This window comes from Canis lupus, chromosome 12 (assembly GCF_048164855.1).
Source record: "Canis lupus baileyi chromosome 12, mCanLup2.hap1, whole genome shotgun sequence".
Lineage (NCBI taxonomy): Eukaryota > Metazoa > Chordata > Mammalia > Carnivora > Canidae > Canis > Canis lupus.
The window spans coordinates 32,553,579-32,565,272 of NC_132849.1; the positions used below are offsets into that span (position 1 = coordinate 32,553,579).

Genomic DNA, 11,694 nt, shown 5'->3' on the forward strand with positions numbered 1-11,694 from the left:
TTCTAGAAGAACAATTCATATTGACTTGATTTTCAAGCATACAGTTTAATCAACATTTGTTAGATGGGTATCATGTGCCAAGCTCTAGGCTGGCTCTGGGAAAATAGAGGTGAGTAAGACAAAGACCACTTGCTCTGGTGGCCTACTGAAGGAGGTAGGCAAATTCATTCACTGTTTCCTCAGTGATGCCAAAGCAATAGCAACAGGTGGCTGTGTCAACAAGTACTTCTTGCCTTTGTGAGATCTGAGGCTGGGTTTTACAGCTGTCTAGCACAGCATTGAGACAATGCCTGCCAGCCATTTGACACAAAGCTGCTGGAAAAAAAGACCCTGCACCAACTTTTCTGCTCTGTTCCATCCTATTATCCTCCTTAGCTATAACTCCTTCTGACCGTGGACCTTTCTTTCCCTCTCCTTGTCACTGCATCTGATGCTGGTATCATACTTTCACACCTGACATTCTGCCACCGGTCTCTGTCTTTTCATCTCTCTTTGCCAAGAGGAGTGGTATGAATTCAATTGAGAGATGAAGCCATGGTGTCTTTATTTTTTAAGAAAGAAAGATTAGAGAAGAGAAGCGAGATTGAAAATGGAATATGCATCTTTAGAAAAGAATAACTCAGATTTCTAATTCAAGAAAATCAAGAAAAAATTATTTTTGAATCAGATTTACAGCTATATGTCCATCTACAAATGCTCAAGGTCATAAGCAGTCATTACCAAGAAAGGAAAATAGAGCCTCTATCGCATTTTCCCCTCTCCCTGGGTATTATTAGTCTAGTAACAATAAGATGCTAAGGAAAAGAATGTCCTTTACTTCCACGTTAGATCATCTTGACCCTCATTTACAATGATGCAAAATCCCCGATTTTGTCCTGTTCATTCAAGGCCAATATGCCAATGTTTAGAAACTATTGCATTCTTTTCAGAGCCCTTTTATAGCAAAGGTGTCCCACACACTCGCCTAAAAGTGTATTTATATAGTTGTAGCTGGCTCCCTGGGGAGGAGCCTAGTATCACTAGTTCAGGGCAGCAGTGATAGCTGTTATCTGGGAAAAGAAATAAGAATCAGGATGATACAGAAGGACGTGTGTGTAAATCCCCGGGAGGATTTGGGCAACTGACAGGCATTGTGTTAAATCTGCTACATGGAGCATAACATCGGCTAGAGAAAATATTGCAGATTTTGTCAATATCTGAAAAAAAATTATAGGTAAAAAAGAGAAAGAAGGGTGCCTAAGTGGCTCAGTCAATTAAGAGTCTGCCTTCAGCTCAGGTCATAATCCTGTGTCCTGGGATTGAGGCCTAGGGCTCCCTGCCCAGAGGGGAGTCTGCTCTTCCCTCTCTCTCTGCCCCTACCCCCTGCTCATGCCTCTCTCTCTGTCTCTATCCCAAATAAATAAATAAATAAATAATATTTAAAAAAAAAGAAAGAAAATAAAAATCCTTCTATCAGAGAATATCTGTCATACTAAAAATAGAAGTTAAAGCCTTTATAGGATTCTCCTCACAGGCCTTTATCAAGAACACACACCTGCTTCACTGAGTATTCTCCTTGTGGATGGATTTTAGTTCCACTGTGATATGTGCAATGACTGCTATTATCTTATGTGAGAATACATTTAAATGCCATGCCAGCTCAAATAAAAATAGGGGACATCTGGATGGCTCAGCAGTTGAGCCTCTGCCTTTGGCTCAGAGCGTGATCCCGGGGTCCTGGGATCAAGTACTCCATCAGGCTCCTTGCAGGAAGCCTGCTTCTCCCTCTGCCTATGTCTCTGCCTCTCTGTGTGTCTCTCATGAATAAATAAACTTAAAAATATTTTATAAATAAATAAATAAATAAATAAATAAATAAATAAATAAATAAAATTAGACTCTGCTGTTAGAAGGAGTAGCATGCTACAAGGTTTGCTTGTTTAGCTTCAAATTTCCCTTAAGGTATATAATGAGCTGAGGTAAGAAGGGATCTATTATGTACTAGAGCTTAAAGTTGAAAAATGACTTTCATTTCCTGGGTATGCTAAAATGAGAGCCTATGCATGTGTTCGTGTGTGAGTGTGTGTCTAGCAATAGACACCAATAGGTACACAGAAGCAATTTTGTTTATAACACTCCTTTCCTTGAGTTCACTCATGCATGTGGTAAATTACATGACCTGCAATGAATTCATGTACACTGGGATAAAAATATGCAAGGGTGGGAAGGCCCCTGGGAAGGTAGAAAGAGATGCTGTAAGTACAAGCACTGCTTATTGCCTCATCCTTTCTTGACCTTTTCTTCATTTAAGGTATTGCAAATACCCAGAGCAAGGCTATTAAGTTAGCAACATGAGAAATAGTCTCTCTTTTCATGCAGCTGAATGTACCTGGGAAAGTAACCCTAATTTACTACCTACACTAACGCTGCCAGAAAAAACTAGGGGTGGGGGGGTGGGGGCAGCCCAGGTGGCTCAGCGGTTTAGCGCCACCTTCAGCCCAGGGCCTGATCCTGGAGACCTGGAATTGAGTCCCCCCTCAGGCTCCCTGCATGGAGCCTGCTTCTCCCTCTGCCTGTGTCTCTGCCCCCCTCTCTCTCTCCCTGTGTCTCTCATGAATGAATAAATAAATAAAAATCTTTAAAAAAAAAAAGAAAAGAAAAAACTAGGGGGTATAATAATGTGATTTAGGATCATTTATTCAAAGATCCCATTCATATTTTGTTTCTTTATCTCTTTGCTCCATTTGGTATTGAATAATATTTTACAACCTTCAAAAGGAGGGAAACAAATACTCCTCTGCCTCTAATACTCACTTGTTACTGCTAAGGAACAGAAATAAAAGTGCTCACAGTCGGCGAGACACAAACCAGAATATCTTGGGACCAAAGCCTTAATTTGAGTAAACATCATATTGTTTGGTTTAATCTGCAAATCAATCAATGATAGTTGATTGAAGAAAGGTTGCTTACCAATTGGATGAAGCTGGAAGCAGGTTGTTGCTAACTCCAGGGGCATACATAAGCCCATCACCACCCTACAGAGTTGTCATCAGTGTGGGGTTGTGCGTGTAATGATGACTGTGCACTCGGCCACCAGACAGTCAGGACATGGTTGAGAGGCAAGTAGTCTGTGTGGGTAACACAATCTCATTCTATCCAGATAAACAGTCTCTAGGAAGACCAATGTATTCTCTAGTAGAAAGGAAAAAAGGCACCAAAAACAGAACACACACAGAGCTGCAGGGGCTGTGATCTTAGGGTCAGGGCAGAAGCTCAGGAGCTCTCCTAAGCAGTGACTGGCTAGTTGGAGTTTGTGATAAATCTAGGGCAGTGCAAATGCCAGAGTCTTCTCCAGACTCGACCAGAGCTTGACGGTCCCTATCTTCTTGTTAACCTTATAGGGTATGACATCATCAACCATTAGCAAATGCAGAGTGTGCAGTGCTATGGTCCTACGGCAGTCACTCTGATAGGTCACGTTCTCCTGTCTCACCAGTTTGTGTGGCCATTCTATCTAAGAAGCACCACAAATGCTGTACACAACAGAGCCTTTAAGTAGCCACTTCTCCATCTCCAGAGGTTTAAAGGATTGGGTAAGAATTTGACTTTAATTTGCTTTGGATAGAGGCTAATTACAAGGATATGTGTTCATGGGGTCTTAGTTCTTTGGTACATGGGATTTTTTTTGTATACATTCCTCTAGGGCTTATCTTTCATTTCCTACTGTTCCCACCTTCTCATCTACTTGAGATCGGGTTTATCTGAAAGTGATTTTGGCTTATGCATCTATAATTATGCTTATTTAATTTCTCTGTAAGGATAGGAACAATGTGTTAGCCTTATCAGTGCAAACTTGGCACTTCTTACCATCAGATTTTCAGCTTCCATTAGGATCATAGCAAGCTAAGCTAGAGGAAGAAAAAAAAATAAACTCTTTCTAAAGGTCAGTCTTCTTAATTAAATGAAAACTCAGGCAGCAGCATTATAAAATGACATGACTATAGCCCGTGCTCTTTCTGAAGAGAACCTACAGAGTATCAAGCTGACCCTTCTGAAAGTAGGGCAAGCTGAATTATTTTCCGATGGGTAGGAGGCTACAGAATTAAAATGGTGGTTCCTTTTTTGCAAACAAATGGAATTGATTGTGAGTGACTATGGCCATAATGGAGGCTTCAAATCTTGCAGCTGTGCTCCATGTCCAGCCCACCTCATTCTCCCATCATTGTCTTTGACTTAGTACGACTGGCTGCCATTTCCTTGCACTTTCTGCTTTTGCTACCACTGCCCTTCAGCCAAAGCCACTGTGGAGGGGAAATCAATAAAGAGGCTCAAAGCTAGGTGTTTTCACATTTAGGAGTTCATGTAAACCCTCGGAGGAAAAGGTATCACCATCTCTTTTCATAGAAGAGCAAACTAAAGTTCAGAGAGGTTAATAATTTTGCTCAAGTTCCCGCAGTTAGTGAATTGTCAGGCCCTGTCTCCAGTTGCCCATTCTCTTTCTATAAGAGCTAATTTCTCTGGTTCTGTTTCCACTGCCTATATTCAGGAATCTTCTGGATGGCATCTGAGGATGGCACTATACCCACTCAGTATCACAGCAAAGTCTACTCCATCTAAACTCTTAGCCTACCTCTGTCCTAGCCTGCTTTTTTTTTCCTGCTTTTGTTATTGTTTTCTAATAGATAAGACCACTTTTAGTTGGTAAGGAGCTCTGTGAAATCCTCACAAGAGTAAGTGAAGCCAAATGTTTTCCAAAATAGTAAGAAAACTGTAAGAATTAAGACTTCTCTACTTCGATGACCATATGATTCTGGCTTCAAATGAACAAAAGATTCCAATTAATTATACTTATTAAAACTCTTGGAATTGAAGGGTTGTTTTTTCAGAGATGAATATGTGTTGAGGTACAGCTGCCAAACTATACATCTCCATGGGGCACCATTTGCATTGAGCTCCAGGGAGAGTCATTGAGATAGTGTGATGTGGTGACATCTTCCAAAACAGAAGGTGGTGAAGTAATAAGATGTGAAGCAACGGTTTGCATCTCTAGCTGCAATTAGAATTGCCAGGGGAGTTTTTAGAATCAATGCCTGAACTTCGCTTGAGGCGATTAAGTCAGAATCTCTGGAGGGTGAGGTAGGCATCAGTCATGTTTTAAACCCACGGGCTTAAACTGTGGGATCTGGAGCAATGGAACCTGATTTGGAATTCCAAATATTAAACTATCTAACCTTTACGCTCCTCTATAATATGAGGCTATGATTTGTTCTTACTTTATAGATCATGAATCTAACCCCATCATTGCTCTTCTAGTAAACATGTAAAAATGATGATCAGTTCTTCTTAAGAAAAAAAATCACTGCTTTTCTAATACTTTACTCTTTTGAAAAATCAAAGAAAAAAAAAAGAATACAAAGGTCCCCCTTTGTCTGTGGTTTCACTTGCCATGGTTTCTGTTACCTGCACTCAACTGCAGTCTGAAAGCAGATGATCCTCCTCCTGGCGATATCAGGAGGTCAATGGTAGTCTATTGTCACATTGTCTACGTCATTCACTTCACATGATCTCATCATATGGGGCTTTTATCATCTGAGATCATCACAAGGAGAGGAAAGGTGAGTACAGTAAGGATAAGATATTTTGACAGAGAGAGACTACATTTCCATGACTCTTCTTATAATACATTGTTACTATTCAGCTTTTAATTACTTATTGTTGGGCAGCCCTGGTGGCTCAGCGGTTTAGCGCTGCCATCAGTCCAGGGTGTGATCATGGAGACCCGGCATCAAGTCCCACGTCAGGCTCCCTGCATGGAGCCTGCTTCTCCCTCCGCCTGTGTCTCTGCCTCTCTTTCTCTCTCTCTGTGTGTCTCTCATAAATAAATAAGTAAATAAATAAATAAATAAATAAATATTAATAATAATAATTACTTATTGTTGTAATCTCTTACTGTGTCGAATTTATAAGTTAAATTTTATCATAGGTATGTGTGTACATGAAAAAAACATAGCATATGTAGAGTTCAGTATATCCATAGTCTCAGGCATTCAGAGGGGGGTTTTGGAATGTATTCCCTGTGGATAAGGCATTGTAATATACTACCAATTAGGCCCAATCTTTTCTCAGAGATTAAAGAGATATGTAAAATAGATTATATAAGAGAACTCAGAAGATAATTCATCCAGTCAAACCTGCAGAAATCTTACTAAACTCTGAACATGCAGAGTCTACTAAAACCTAGCCAAGATCTGAAATGGAAACGCTGCCATTGGAGTTTTGCCCTTGGCTAATGTATCTTTCATTCTAATGATACTCTGCTTTACCTGGCTCATACGAATTACTTCAACTCTCTCAAACAGCATGCCTGAATTTATAGTGACCTGTTAGCTACCTGTAGTGACCTCAGGTACTTCATAGTTAACCTTCTCTTAAGCAAACCTCTTTACATTTTAAGCCCAACCAATAGCAAGTTCTATCAATAATGTTCCATAAAGGTCTCTCAAGTATGAATCCTCTTCTCCATCTTCTTTCCAAGGCTGAGAACATTTCTTTCTTGCACTGCTTTACTTACTACCAGTGTCTAATTAATCCTCTGTGTGCTATTAGAAATAACTTTCAAAAAAAAAAAAAAAGAAATAACTTTCAGCAAAACAAATACTCACAAACCACCCTCTGCTTTAAAATTCCCTTTATTTATGCTCTATTGCCTATAGAATCAGTCCAATGTCCTTAGGTCAGAGGACCTAAAATTCAGTTTTCAGAATCTTATTCCTACCCATCCCTTCTTTCATAAACATCCTGAAAGCATTCTGAATTCCACATCTCTGCACATGCCAATGTGTCATTGCATATGCTGTTCCCTTCACTTATTTTACTGTTCTCATATTTTTTGCCTCATTAACTCCTAATTATCTTTTAAGTCTGAGATCAGACACCATCCCTGTGATGTCCTTTCCTGACTCTTTCAAGCAGCCTATGTCCTTTCCCCTTCTGTGCTCTATAATATCTCACTTAACTCTGCCTAAATATGATTGATCCCAAATATCTTTCTCACCCAAAAGACAGAAGGTTCCTTAAGAAATCAGACTCACTAGACTGTGATGAGGGTCTAAAAAAGTGCTAGTGGAAACAAGAACTCAGACTATAGATGAATGAATGAAGTATTAAATGCATAGATGTTTCATTAAATGTGGATTGAAAAATGGAGCTTCATCCTTATGGAAAATCTTCATTGAAGCAGAAATTTTTTCTTCTCCCATATGCAGCATCAATGTGACCTGGAAGAGCCATGAAACGTCTGGGATTGATCTTGAGTTTAATTGTTGAGTTAAAGAGGAAAAAAAAAAAACTGTACTGCTCAGACGTTGGTATTGACGTAAATATAAAATTAAAGGAAGGAAATGTGGTGTAAGTCTATTTGTGACCGTCTCTAGTGCATAATGCTTGAATATGAATGATGAAACTTGGACATGTCAGATCATGGGGAAAAGGGGAAAAGTCCCTTGTGAACTTTGTTCTCAATATGTACTTTGCTTTTAGACAATGAAGATTGAACGAAGGATTCTAAGATGATGGGAAATCAGTTTGGAAACGTTTTCTTTCCCTGAAATTCCAGATTAATCACATTTTAAGGAAGCTAAATTACTTAATAAAAAGTGATCTTTACTGAGATGATTAAAAATTCGCTATTCATGACGCTCTGGGATGATGGCAGAATAGGAAGCACCAGGAATCTGTCCTCACACTTAGACAACATTACGCTGGAAGAATCCATCGGATGTAACTCTTTTTGAACTATGAACTCTATGGAAAGCTTGCAACTTCCAAAGAAAGGCATGGACAGTCTGTTTCAGCTCTTAGCACAGTAGCAGCTACCCATACCTACTCCCTGCTGCATGGCAGGCATTGAACATATTCCCAGAGAAGCTTACACACAGTTGGTGGAAGCCAAGTTGGGCAAAATGGACTCTGTCCTCCAAATATTAAGGATCTGTGTTCTGACCTCTGGTTGCTGCTGCTGATCGTACAGATGCAGACAAAGAGGTAGCAGTCATTATAGTTTTACTTATCCCCATTATTGCAAGTCCCTCCCCCTCTGGCTGATATGACTTCCAGCAGACTTAAAGGGCCACTTCCCCTTTCCTGTCTCCTCCTCCTCCTCCTCCTCCTCCTCTTCTTTTCTCTTTCTTCTTCTTCTTCTTCTTCTTCTTCTTCTTCTTCTTCTTCTTCTTCTTCTTCTTCTTCTTCTTCTTTCTTCTTCTTCTCCTTCTTCTTCTTCTTTTCATTTTCCCCTTTTTGGGATCCAGACATTAAAGACTAGGACATTCAAAATTACTGCAAATATAGGAGATAATAGAAATTAACCACACATGCCCAGCAAAAGACCCAGAAAAGACCTGGGATGACTTTATGTTTAACTCTCAGGCTGATACTAAAAGCTAGTATCATTATGACTTTTTAGTCTACAGAAATCAAACAGAAATAAAACAACAAAACTCAGAAAATCTTGGGAAAGGAAGAACAGCCTGATTTCCTGTGTTTTCAGATTTTTAGGTTCAAATTTCCAGTTTTCAACAAAAAAATCATAAGGCATATAAAGAGATAGGAACTTATGGCCCATTCCAAGGAAATAAATAAATCAACAGAAGTGTCACTACAAAAGAATTGATGGCAGATATACTAGGCAAACTTTTAAATAGCCATCTTAAAGATGCTCAAAGAACTAAAGAAGATTTGGAGAAAATGTAAAAAAAAAAAAAAGGAAATATCAACAAAGAGAAAACCTAAAAAGAAATTCTTTAGCTGAGAAGTACATAATCAAAATGTTTTTTTTGGAATTCAAAGGCAAATCTGAGTAAGCAGAAGAAAGAATCACCACCCTTAAAGCTAAAATAGTGAAAATTATTAAGTCTGAGAAAGAAGAAGAAAAAAAGATTGAAGAAAATTGAATAGAGCTTAAGGGAAATACAGCACATTATCAAGTGGACCGACATACACATTATGGGAGTCCCAGAAAGAGAAGAGACAGTTATATGGGCAGGAGAATATATAAAGAAACAATGCCTAAAAATTCCCCAAATTTGGTGAAATATATGAATATGAACATCCAAGAAGCTCAACAAACCCTGAGTAAGATGTACTCAAAGAGGCTCATATTGAGACATAATAAAATTTTAGAAAGACAAAGACAGAGGGAATCTTGAGAGCACAAGAGAGAGACAAGGGATCTTCATTAAGATTTCTCTCCAGAAGTTTGATGGCCACAAGGCAGTGTACTGATATATTCAAAGTGCTAAAAGAAAACAACTGTCGATCAAGAATCCTACATCAGGCAAAATTGTCCTTTGAAAGTGAGGGAGACATTAAGATATTCAGGATAAACAAAAGGTGAAGGAGTTCATTACCTCTAGACCTGCCCTGCAAGAAATGTTCAAAGGAGTCCGCCAAGATGAAATGACAAGATACCAGATAGTAACTCAAAGCCATATGGCCAAATAAAGATCTCAATAAGGGAAAATACAAGGGAAATTATAAAAGCTTGTAATCTTTTAACAACAACAAGCTTGTGGAGTTTGTAACTTCACTTTATTTTCTGCATGATTCGTGAGACTAATACATTTTTAAAAAAACAATCATTAATGCAAAAGCTAGTATCATTACAACTTTAGTTTATAACTCCTAATTTTGATTTCTATATAATTTAGGAGACTGATGCATTCAAAAGAATTATTAGGTTATATTTTGGGACACACAATGTATAAAGATGTAATTTTGTGACATCAGCAACCTACATGGGAAGGGATGTAGCTATAAGGAGCAGAGTTTCTGAATGTTATTGAAAGTAAGCTGGTATAAAAAAAAAAAAAAAAAAAGAAAGTAAGCTGGTATAAATTCAAAATAGTGTACTTTAACCTTAGAATGTTAAGTATAATCCCCCAAGGTAACCACAAGGAATATAGCTATAGAACATAAACAAACAAACAAACAAAATGACAAGAGAATTTAAACCAAAAAAAAAAAAATCAACTAAACACAAAAGAAAGCAGTAATATAGAAAATCCAGGACAAGAAAAGTTATAAACATAGAGAAAACAAAAAGGAAAATGACAGAAGCCTCTCCTTATTAGTGATTACTAATGTAAATGAATAAGCTCTCCAATCAGAAGACAGAGATTAGAAGAATAGATAAAATCACACATTCCATTACATGTATATTCAGTTTATATAATATTCACCTTAGAACCAAAGAAATAGACCAAAAGTGAAAAGAAGGACAAAGATACTCCATGCAAATAAAAACCAAAGAAAGCAGGGATGGTTGTATTAATATCAGATAAACAGACTTTAAATCACAAAAGATTATGAGACAAAGAAAGGCGTTATATACTTTTTAATCCTCAATACAGCAAGAAGACACAATGGTTATAATTGTTTATGCAACTGATGATAGATCATGAAAATATATGATGCAAAAACTGACAAAATCGAGGAGAGAAATACACAATTCTACAATAATATAGACTTTGATACTCCATTCTCAGTAATGGATAGAACAACCAGACCAAGGATGACTAAAGAGACATTAATAATACCAACTAGATAAATAAACCAACTAGATAGACATACAAAGAAAAGACTACAAAACAACAATAGCATAACACATTCTTCTCAAGCGTACATAGGACATTTGCCAGGATAGAGCATGTTAGGCCACAAGTTAAGTCTCAATAGATATAGAAAGATAGATATCATACTAATTAACTTTTCCTATCACCTTGGAAGTTACAAATCATTAACAGAAGTAAAACTGGAAATTTCATAATTCTGTGGATATTAAGCAATGCGTTCTTTTTTAAAAGATTTTATTCATTTCTTTGTTTGTTCGTTTAGAGATAGAGAGCATGAGTAGAGGAGGGGCAAAAGGAGAAGGAAAGTAAAAGGCAGACTCCCCTCTGAGCAGAGAGCCTGTTATGAGGCTTGACGTGGGAGCTTGATCCGGGATTCCAGGATTCTCTCTCTCTCTCTCTCTCAACTAAATAAAAATAAAATCTTAAAAAAAAAGAAGTAAAAAGGCTGTAATTGATTTACTCCCTCCAGCTGCAAGACAGGCTAAGGACAAGCTCTTATGTTTCTTCTCTTACATTTCACTTACCATTGCTAGGGACACTGCAGGCTGATGTGTTCACCTCAGATCCTCTTCAGAAAACTGAAAATTATGAATAGGGCCACCATGAGAAAGAAAAGAGGATACACCATGGGCCATTATTACTAAAATAGACACACATAAGTCATGGTCATCACCAAAAGAAGTTTTCTGGGATTGCTACTCAAGACTGCTGATGTTACAAACCAACTTTCCTCAACAGTGACCACATGCTAGAATGGCCTGGTAAGCTAAAAAAACAAGACAAAACAAACAAAAAACTCAGACTCCGCCCCCTAGAGATTCAGATTTAATTGGTCTGAAGTAGACTTGGATATTTTGTGGTTCTTTTGTTTTTGTTTTTATGTTTTATTACTTCCTAAATGACTATAATGTGATCTGGAGCTTAGGACCACTTTTACAAAAAGAAAATTTCCAAACTATGCTGCATGCTTATTTTTTGCTAAAATAACTAATTATGACTACACTGTGAACTAGTAAGCTTCTCTTTCCTTGAAATCCAGGGGCATTTTCTGAATGCTTTCATCTCATTCATCTGACAGCAAAAACAA

At 37.9% G+C, this 11,694-nt stretch overlaps 1 long non-coding RNA gene across 5 annotated transcripts in view; it reads right to left on the bottom strand.

Annotated features, from left to right (window-relative positions):
• Window positions 1–6,652: 6,652 nt before the first annotated feature.
• Window positions 6,653–11,694, bottom strand: part of LOC140601465 (uncharacterized) — a 48,095-nt gene continuing 43,053 nt past the window's right edge. For all 5 annotated transcript variants that reach the window (XR_012004472.1, XR_012004470.1, XR_012004469.1 and 2 more), the window contains 2 exons: window positions 11,132–11,185; window positions 6,653–8,313 (listed from right to left, as the gene is read on the bottom strand). This is a non-coding gene — a long non-coding RNA (uncharacterized lncRNA). The remainder of the gene's footprint in view (window positions 8,314–11,131; window positions 11,186–11,694) is intronic.